The following is a 10,466-nucleotide window of genomic DNA, read 5'->3' on the forward strand; positions in this document are numbered from 1 at the left end:
ACTTAATTCTATCTAGATTCATATTGTTAAATGTTTAAAAATGACATTGTGTTGTCATTTCTCTAAGCTAATTAGAAGATGAACAGTAGCTCCAGTGTGGGGCGCCTGACTCCCACCCAGACTGAGCTAAACACAACTGGCAATGTAAGCCATTTAGAGAAGGAGCAAAAATGCCTTTAAATGAATTCAAGGCCAATAAGGATGTCTGGATACAAATTTCTCTGACAATCTGTTACTGAAAACTAAATCCTTCATTACCATCAATTAAAGTTTGCGAAAATGATACATTACCTAACACAGTAAGAGAGTATCAATCTTCTTTTTCATTCTTTTTTCCCCCCAATTGAGACTAGGTGGCCCTGGCTGTTCAGGAACTGGCTTTGTAGATAAGGCTGGCCTTGGATTACTTTAAGGTAGACAAAGGGAAAGTAACCCTGATGGGATAGTCCCATTATACAGATTTGTTTATAAAGTACTGGTTGCAATTTTCATAGTTAGCTATTCCAAAAACAAATGTGCAGGTAGAAGTGAATAATATTCCTTTTGCTGTGTGTGAGATTAAACCCTGGGCAACACACATGCCAGGGAAGTGCTCTACCATTGAGCAATGAACATGAAAAGGAATGAAATCAAAGTTTCACTGGCAAACTGAAGAAGTTAAAGAGCAAAGTTGATTTTCCAGATTAGGGAGCTACTGTTCATCTTCTAATAAAAAAATTTATGAAAGCAAAAAAAAGAGAAAGTTAAACTCATGAGAGTAAGGTGACACAGTCCAAGATATTGAAAATGTAACCCCCTACAAAATTGTAAGGAGAAACAAATTATTTTTGATGGGTTTTCAATAAGACAATGAGCTGGTTCTTGTGCCACATCCACACCTCAGAAGTAGGATAAATGGAATCAGGCCACTACAGAGCACTCAATACGCACATGAAGGATAAACGGCATCGCATCGGTCTCACAGCCTAATCACTTGTCTTCCATTCTAGCACGACTACTTGCTACAGTGACTGAAAACCCATGGGCCTAGGATACACGGATTACTTATTGCTTTTTGGTTCTCTTTATGAGACAGCATTTTCCTGTGTAGCCCAGGCTGTCCTAGAACTAGCTCTGTAGATCAATCTGTCCTTGACCTCACATATCCGTCAGCCTCTGCCGTAGGAGTGATGGGATTAAAGGAAGGCGTTCCAACTTCTCCTGAACATTTCTGAATAGCAAGATAAGAAGTCAGGTGCGCTCCTTTATCACACTCCAGACCCCAAGGGTATGATGTTCCCTCCCTGAGCAGGAAGCAGAGACGAAAAAATGAAGTACATAGCATTTATCTATAAAAATATTGAATAAAACAGTCCACCACCAACCCAAGTCCCAAAACCAAGCTCAAAGTTGAAGAAAGCCAGCTATTTGGAGTAATAAAGGCAGTTTCCCCTTACCAAGACACCTGGTGGTTACAAAGGGACAACAGTCACTGTCATGTCAGCTTGGCTAAAGAAATGAGCTACCCTACCAATTGGGCGCCTAATAAAATCCCCCTCACTATCCTGATTAGGAGACACAACAACTGAAAACAAAAAAACAAAATGAAGAAACCACCCAAGAACAACATTAAAAATATAAACAACAACAACAACAAATCAGTTTTAAGCATGTAATCAGCACACTCTGGAACTCTGTTCACTAACTAAGTATCTGGATCTTGGCACATGTTCAGTTTTGGTAGAATTCTCTTTGGCACAGATTTGGCATTAAATAAATGTGTGTGAGACTGTCTAAATCTCATATTTCACTATTCTTATAAACTTAACTCTTACATATCGTTAAGAGATTGTTAGTGAACATAAGCAAAACTAACACTAACAATTCATAAAAAATATTTTGGACTCAAAGGTTAGCAACACATGTGAAAACATTGAGAAAACAGAGCACATGAACAGTATTCTGCTATCCTCTGTTTTTTTGTATGAAACATAATTTTCATAGACTTTATTTATTGCAGGAAGTATCAGGTTAAAGTTACAGCCTCACATACTTTTTGGACTCCTATATTTTTCCGAGTTATCCTACTACAGCGTTCCATAAAGACACACTTACTGTGCAGTGACACAGAGCATATACATTACCATGAACAAGAAAAACAGTTCCACAATTACCATAAAAGGGTTTTGGTAATAATAACTCTCTTAAAAGCAGTCAAATTATTCCAATGCCAATAATGAGAAACAACTAACAAAGCTTAGCTGTACATTTGAACTCAGTCTATCTAACAATTGTTAAAAGCTTGATAGTGTGATTCAGTATATCATTAGATGACCTTACACAATAAACTAATGGGCAAAATGGAACATAGCTTAGAACACAAGTATTAAACCACACCTGCAAATCACTGGTCGACAAGCAAATGATGTTGGTTTTAGGGCTATTACTAATGTCTCCTCGCTCATTTGTAAAAGATAAGAACCTGAGGTTTATCACTGCAGGAACAGGCATTTCTAAAAGGTCAAGGACATTGCATATCAAAGAGAATTGTATCTGACTTTCCTAGATAACAAATCCTTAGAAGCCAGGGAGTGCCACTTAGGAATCCCAAAATTTTAAGGACTGCTTTGCATTTTGTGATAAAATGATAGGGGTTTTGCATTTGCAAGCTACTTGACCTTTGTCAAATTATACATGGTATTGGACAATTCTGATTACTCATTAGTTGTAATGAAAAAAATATTTTATGTCAATAACCGGGCACCTAAACATTACTGAGGCATTATTTCATGTGCTAGAATCTGAATTCAAAAATTAAGAAGGCAGCAATCTACCTGCCTCAGTGACGGGAAGAGAGGGATCGTGAATGTACCATTATCCTTCATTAATTTAAGTGTGTGATATGTGAGTGCAGATGCGCGTGTGTGCGCGCCCACACACTCACACACAAAGGCTGAATCGGTTCTTTCCTTCTTCCATAACTGTTACTTCTAATTCTCAAATCCAAACAAACCGTTCTCCTCTTGAATGCTTTTCATATGTAGCGATACTGGATTTGAGCAAGTGCAATGGAAAGCACTGAGGACAGTAAAAAATCGTCATATGTAAGTACCTCGTCTCCAAGCTCAGAACTGAACATGGTGTGCAGCCATTACACACAACAGCATGAAAAACATTTACTCTTCTTGGTAGACAAAGAACACTACTACAGTCAGGCTCACTCATCGCCTGAGGACGAGCTATTCTTTCTTGTCTTCATTACAAGTCTTTCATTAACACTCTACAGATTAATGTGCACAGTATCATTGTTGGGAACAAACCCCTGCATTTGGACATGATAATGTCCACATATAAAGTCCCAATTTGGGGCTGGAGAGATGGCTCTGCCGTTAAGAGCACTGACTGCCCTTCCAGAGGTCCTGAGCTCAATTCCCAGCAACCACATGGTGGCTCACAACCATCTGTAGTGAGATCTGATGCCCTCTTCTGGTGCGTCTGATGACAGCTACAGTGTACTTATATTGAATAAATAAAATAAATCATTCAAAAAACGAAGTTGTTATAATGTCTCCTAGCATAGATTGCTTGGAGTGCATCCTCTGGAATTTACTTACTCTAGTGAAAACCGCAGAAAACCTGAGGAACCTTCTGTAGTTTCTTAAGAAGAAAGTTGTAATGTCACCAGGACACCCGGGTTACTAATGAGTTTCTTTACATAGTATTTTACTCTAGGGAAAAAAAATCAAGGTACTGGTTTTGTTAGCATATGATTTTCTCTGCCGATGCTCTGACAAAGGAATACCATCATACATTAACTTAAAAAATAATATCCTTGTGTGTAAAGAGAAAAAGTAAGTGCTTAGTCAATGTTGCTAGGCTGTGGGGTCATGGCTAACACTTCCTAGGTTGGCCTGTGCTAAATGTCTACAACAGTCTGGGCTTGGCTGCTTTTTCTTAAAGCTGTTGAAGCAGATGGCTTCTAATGGCTGCATTTATATCTGTTGTTTAAATGTTCGATATTAAATGTATCACCCAGATCTATAAGATTTCCTATTATATTCCTAGGATTTCCATTTGCTTCTTAAGAGGTGACAAACCAAGCTATTAACATCTGAGAGGGGTGATGCACTTTCTTTCCTTTGAATCAGCTCACCATCCCACAGTAGGAAAGGAGCCTGAATAACACATTTTTAACCCTCACACATAGAAAAAAAAAAAACAAAAACAAAAAAACAACAGGGCCCAATGAATACACCTTTAATATAAGGATCTGTATTCCTTCTCTCAAATGACTTACCCTTGTCTTAAGGCTCTGGGGCTAGCAGCGGGCATAAAGGATACAGATTTTCTAAAGACACATAGAGCACAGTTTCCAAAAGAGCCAGCAGTTGCCTCCTTTGCAAATCTAACACCAAGCAGACATTTGTACCTTGTAATTAAAGGAATCTCTTAGATTCTGCTCACGTTTTCCTGTGACAGCACATTAAAAAGATCAAGTGGCAGAGTAAAAATGATCAAGTCTCATATTTGGAATGGCTTGAGCCATGGTTAATCCACGTGACTTTTGTGGCAGAATAAACTTCCTTAAGTTTCCATGAAGCAGTAGCTCTCAACCCTTCCAATGCTGTGACCCTTTAAGAGAGTTCCTCATGTTTCGGTGACCCCCACAACCATAAAAGGATTCTCATTGGTATTTTAAGCATGTAATTTTTCTATTATAAATTTATTGTTTCCAATGTTTGTAGGCAACAGCTAAAGGGTCAAGACTCACAGGTTGAGACCCACTGCCATAAGGAAAGAGAAAACCCAAAATAGTTAAAGGGAGGTTGAAAACCTAGAGCTGGGGCACTGGGCCTGGAAAAAAACACAGACAAGGCAGGGCCTGACTGATAGCATGCGTCTCACAAGAACCTTTGTTGTCTCTGTGGATCTGTAGTAGACTAAGAGGCAATCCCGAAAAGAAAAAGTTGAGAGGTAATCTAGCCAAAAAGCAAGGAGCAACGCTTCTTATGACAGCTGCAACACAGGGGCACTTTAGTCAGCAAACCAAGGCTATGGTCATATTGTTTTAAAAACACTTGGCGGGTAAGTTTGTTCATTGGGTAAAGATGCACACTGCCAAGTTGGATCTACTTTGGTGAAGAGAACTGAGAGCTATCAACTTATTCTCCGAGCCCGATGTATATGTTCCCTACACACAAACAAATTCTAATTTTTTAAATTTGTAAGCAAACAAACTGTGCTCCTTTTAGCGGAGACTTCTCTATTCAGAAGCCAATATACTACACTTTGGGAAAAGCCTCATGTACCATTTGCAAGTGTGATTTCACTGTAAGTTATTTGGAAAGACTGATTGCCGGGAAAATACAAAAAACATCAAGACTATCTACAAAGTTCCAAAGACAAAACCGGGGTTGGGGATTTAGCTCAGTGGTAGAGCGCTTGCCTAGCAAGCACAAGGCCCTGGGTTCGGTCCTCAGCTCTGGGGAAAAAAAAGGAAGGGGGAACTCTACCCTTTCACCAAGTGCACGGAGCCCCCAGCTAGTAAATAATCAATTAAAATGCAAATAAAAGGAGTCTCCATTGGCAAGAGAAACTTTAAATTGGAAAATGAATGACAACGATTGAGGGTGAAATTGAAAAACAAAAGCCAAACAAACAGAAAACAAAGTATAAGGAAACCAAAGACAAAAGCACTAGCATGGCAGGCTACTGTCTGATTGTACTCAGAGAAGGCACTCTTTGAGCAAATTTCGACCTTCACTAGTTGGATGACTTGTCTATAAAGTATAAAGAAAACAATAGGAGAGATGTTACAGCAGTAGTATTGAAGGCACATTTAAGGAAGTCTCTTATCTACCAGTGGAAAGAATGGAATTTACCTCTGGGTGCAGGCATGCCATTGTTTCCTCCCTTACAAATTAATCACGTTGGGCTGGGTCATGCGCTTTGCCAAGGGACAATCACTCAGGAAGGTGGGCTCACACCTTAAGCCACACTAAAGTGATAGGAGTAATAATTAGTCCTTTAACAAGATAGAATAATTATCTTTCCCAGAGTCTGTACCCCCTAGGGTGTTTGCCCCAAGTTCTCCTGAGGTTTTGTTGAGTCTTCCTGCCTTTGTAAGGCGAATTCAGGTTCATTATTAGACAGGTACTGCAACAAATCTTACCATTAGACTTTCCCATTCTTTTACTAATATCCCTAAAGTTTCCAATGGACCTCACTATTATGTCCAGCTTTAACATGACTGACAAGAGTTAAGACTGTCATTTATTCTGGGATATTTGAGAGTAATGCTTCTGAGCATGACTAATATTAATTGTCCAATCAGAATAAGCTATATTAGAATTTACTTTCTAAAGACTATAAAGCTAGGAAGGATCAACACCTATGTATAATCCCATCACTTAGGGAAGCTAAGGACATAGGTCACTACAATTTTGAGGACAAGATGGGATACATACTGACTTCAACACCAGCATAGGCTATTCAGCAAGATTCTGTTCCAAAAAATAAAAAACAAAGGGCCGGAGAGATGGTGGTTAAGAGCACTGGCTGCTCTTCCAGAGGTCCTGAGTTCAATTCCCAGCAACCACATGGCGTCTCATAACTAACAATAATATGATGTGATACCCTCTTCTCAAATGTAGATAGAACACTCCTATACAAAAAATAAGTGACGGGGTTGGGGATTTAGCTCAGTGGTAGAGCCCTTGCCTAGGAAGCACAAGGCCCTGGGTTCGGTCCCCAGCTCCGAGAAAAAAAAAAAATGTGTGCCACAAAAAATAAGTGACTAAATCTTTGGTGAGGGACATGGTGCTGCTGGTGTCAACTGAAGACCCAAGAGGCTAGATTTGCTGTTTCAGGCTGGGTTAGTTAGACTCAGGGCAGTTAGAAATTCATAGGAGGGCTGGAGAGATGGCTTAGAGTCTCAGAGCACTGATTGCTCTTCCAGAGGTCCCGAGTTCAATTCTCAGCAACTACGTGGTGGCTCACAACCATCTGTAATGGGATCTTGCACCGACTTCTGGCATGCAGATACTCCTACATTAAATAAAAAAAAAAAGAATAGGAGAAATCTAACTTCAGACAATAAAATTACTTCTTAGAGCAGCAATGCAGAAATGTGTAAAAATTGTACAAAGCTAAGAGTCAAGATCATCCTTGGCTATATTTTAATTTGAGGTAAAGAAGGTGTATAAGATTAGGCCCTGTCTAAAAAACACAAGACTGTACTAATAAAATACATAAAACAAACACATGGGGTAAGCTAGATAGTTGAACTCAGATACATAAAATTGGCAAACTGAGAAGATACTCACATACCTTTCCTTACAAAAATTTCATTTTAACTTATGAGTGTGTATGTTTGCTTGTGTACATGTCCACCAATGCATAATACCTTATAATATATGCACTTTAATGAAAGACCATACCTTGTTTTTTGTTTGGTTTTTTTTTTTTAAGATTTATTTATTTAATGTATGTGAGGACACAGTCGCTGTCTCTAGACGCACCAGAAGAAGGCATCCGATCCCCATCACAGATGGTTGTGAGCCACCATGCGGTTACTGGGATTTGAACTCAGGACCTCTAGAAGAGCAGTCCGTGCTCTTCACCACTGAGCCATCGCTCCAGCCCTTTTTGTTTGGTTTTAATAACAACCACTTAGAATTTGTTTTTTTCGTCCCCGGAGCTGAGGACCCAACCCAGGGCTTTGTGCTTGCTAGGCAAGCGCTCTACCACTGAGCTAAATCCCCAACCCCTAGAATTTCTTTTGCTAAAAAGCCACGGCTCTTCTCCTTACCTGGATCTACAAGGTCACTAAAACAAGGTCAAAGGCCTAGACCATCAGCCTTTAGTTTCTGTTTACTCCTTTCGGATCAGATGCCAGATGTTACTTATTCAAGGTTTACCTATCTAAAACTGGAGATGCCTAAGCTATCTTATCTTCGGGGCTGAAAGCCCAGAGATAAACCTAAGGAATTTCATTGTCACCTTTTACCACGCCCTATGCCAGACCCCATAGAGGTGCCTGAATGTCTGCCTCAGGTCTTTCATCCTAGGATCCTGAAGCCAGTGATCACCTCGTGATGCAGCACCTTAATGAGTCAGCAGGCCCTCCAGAAGTTTGACGGTTAAGCAATCCAAGGACTGACAGGCTTTAGGAGCCACCCAGCAGAACCAGGACTAAGATTAAGATCAGCAGGGCTCCATATTATCCAAAGGCCTGGTAGGAATGAAGGTATCTAGAGACGTTCTTCCCTTTAGACTATGAAACTATCAAGAAGCCCAAAGAATTGAAACTTTATTATGAATCTCATAATACCTGAAGTACCTGTGCTCCACTACTGGAAGAGATCTCACAGCTATGACAAAAGTTCAATCAAGGGGTTGGGGATTTAGCTCAGTGGTAGAGCGCTTAGGCAAGCGCAAGGCCCTGGGTTCGTTTGGTCCCCTGCTCCGAGAGAAAAAAAAAAGTTCAATCAACATATGTGCATTTTATAATCTTTGTTTTATCCTTTGTTTTTTGGGTAGGAGGGGGTGGTTTTTTGGGACTGAGTCTCAGAAATTAACAGTTGGCCCCCCTCAGTAGGTCACTAGGTTACTAGGTTAGGCTGGCCCTCTTTCACCGGACTGAGTGCTGGAATTACAAAGCACTCATTGGCAAAGCTGAGGAACAGACCCCAGGGCTCTACCAAGTGAGCTATTGTTCCCAAACTATGGTAAATAGGGTTTTGTTTTTCTCATCCCCAGGAAACTGAAAGCAGAAAACAAAGAATCATGCTTACAAAAGCCAAGTAGAAAAGTTTTCTTAAAGTAAAGTGATTTAGGGTCAAATTGCTTAGAAGGAGAAACTAGGCAAAACCATTAGAAAAAGGTGGAAAAAAAGATAAGCTGAAATCCAATTACTGGCAGAGACCTAAAGACTGTTATCCAAAACAGTAAATGCCTTAGCTCATCTTGTAAAATGTTTGTGGGCGAGACAGGACAGAAAGGAAAAATCGAGGGGCAAAAGAAGGCAAAGAAGGGTTGGGGATTTAGCTCAGTGGTAGAGCGCTTGCCTAGCAAGTGCAAGGCCCTGGGTTCGGTCCCCAGCTCCGGAAAAAAAGAAAAAGAAAAAGGGAAAAAAAAAAAAAAAGAAGGCAAAGAGATTCCCTCTGTGCTCTAGTCTGCCTCTACAGCTCACTGAGAGAAAAGCACTTCAACACAGCCAATAAAGACATCTCATACAAGGACTTTATAAATAAAAAAAAAAGCAGCAAGAATGTTTATAACTGAGTTTTACCTCATAGAAGCTCCTCATAATTTTTCATAAAATTCTCAAAGATGTAAAATAAGTAAACCTGCTCAAATAATTGTTAAAATTTTAAACATGATAACTCAACTAATTCTTGTTGTAATCCTTTGTGACACAGTTTAAAAAGCCAGGGACGGGGTTGGGATTTAGCTCAGTGGTAGAGCGCTTGCCTAGGGCAAGGCCCTGGGTTCGGTCCCCAGCTCCAAAAAAAAAAAAAAAAAAAAAAAAAAAAAAAAAAAAAAAAGAAGATCTGGGTCATCCTTATCTACATAGTTCAAGATCAACCTAGACTATATGAGATCCTGTCTCAAAAAAAAAAAAAAAAAACAAAAGGACCATCTATGTAGATGTTGTACATAATTTAACCTCAGCTCTCAAGGAGCCTTGAAACTGTGTACTGTACTTGTCCTTTCCCCACTTCTCTGCCTTTACTTAATAAGCTAACTACCTTTGCTTCACCAGGCTCACCCTGAAATTCAAGAACGAAGCTTTACTGGCATAGCATTCTCTAAGTGGATATAGATCACACTATGTCTCCCTGCTGCCGGAAACTGGGATATCTTTAGCAGCCACATGAGGTTGTGAGAGTCAATTATTGACATTCAGAAGGAAGCAACCAGAGATATAACCTATAAGAGTTAATTACAAAGACAAACCAGGACTTGTGTGCATAATAAGGAAAAATTAGACACCAAGTAATATGAAAAGCTCAAGGCAAAAGGCAGCTAAAACAGCTTAGGATCACTGCCACAAGACTTCAACACCATGGCAACCTAGAAATCTACCCAGAGACACTGAGCCCCAAATCAGAGGCTACGTACAATGGATTTAGTTATGAATGAGAAAACTTTTTGAGGGAAGGTAAAAGATTGATGAATTTCTCAAACTTCCCTATCCTTTACTATCTATGAGACAACTGATGATCAACTTCTAGGTAAACTCTTGTAAAACAGCATGCATTTAAAATTACTGAATTGATTCCGATCTGACAAAGCTGTAATCTTAGCCTTCTGAAGAGACAGCAGGATTGCGTTCTAAAGCAGCCTGATGTGAGCCTGTCTCAATGAAAAGGACTGGGGAGTGGACTGCGAGTGTAGGCCCATAACTCCAGCTACTCAGATGGCTGAGGCAGGCGCATAAGGGCCACCATGGGAAACTTAAAGGGCATAGCTCAAAAGGTTTA

The sequence above is a fragment of the Rattus rattus genome, chromosome X (genome assembly GCF_011064425.1).
Source record: "Rattus rattus isolate New Zealand chromosome X, Rrattus_CSIRO_v1, whole genome shotgun sequence".
In the NCBI taxonomy this organism is placed as follows: Eukaryota; Metazoa; Chordata; class Mammalia; order Rodentia; family Muridae; genus Rattus; species Rattus rattus.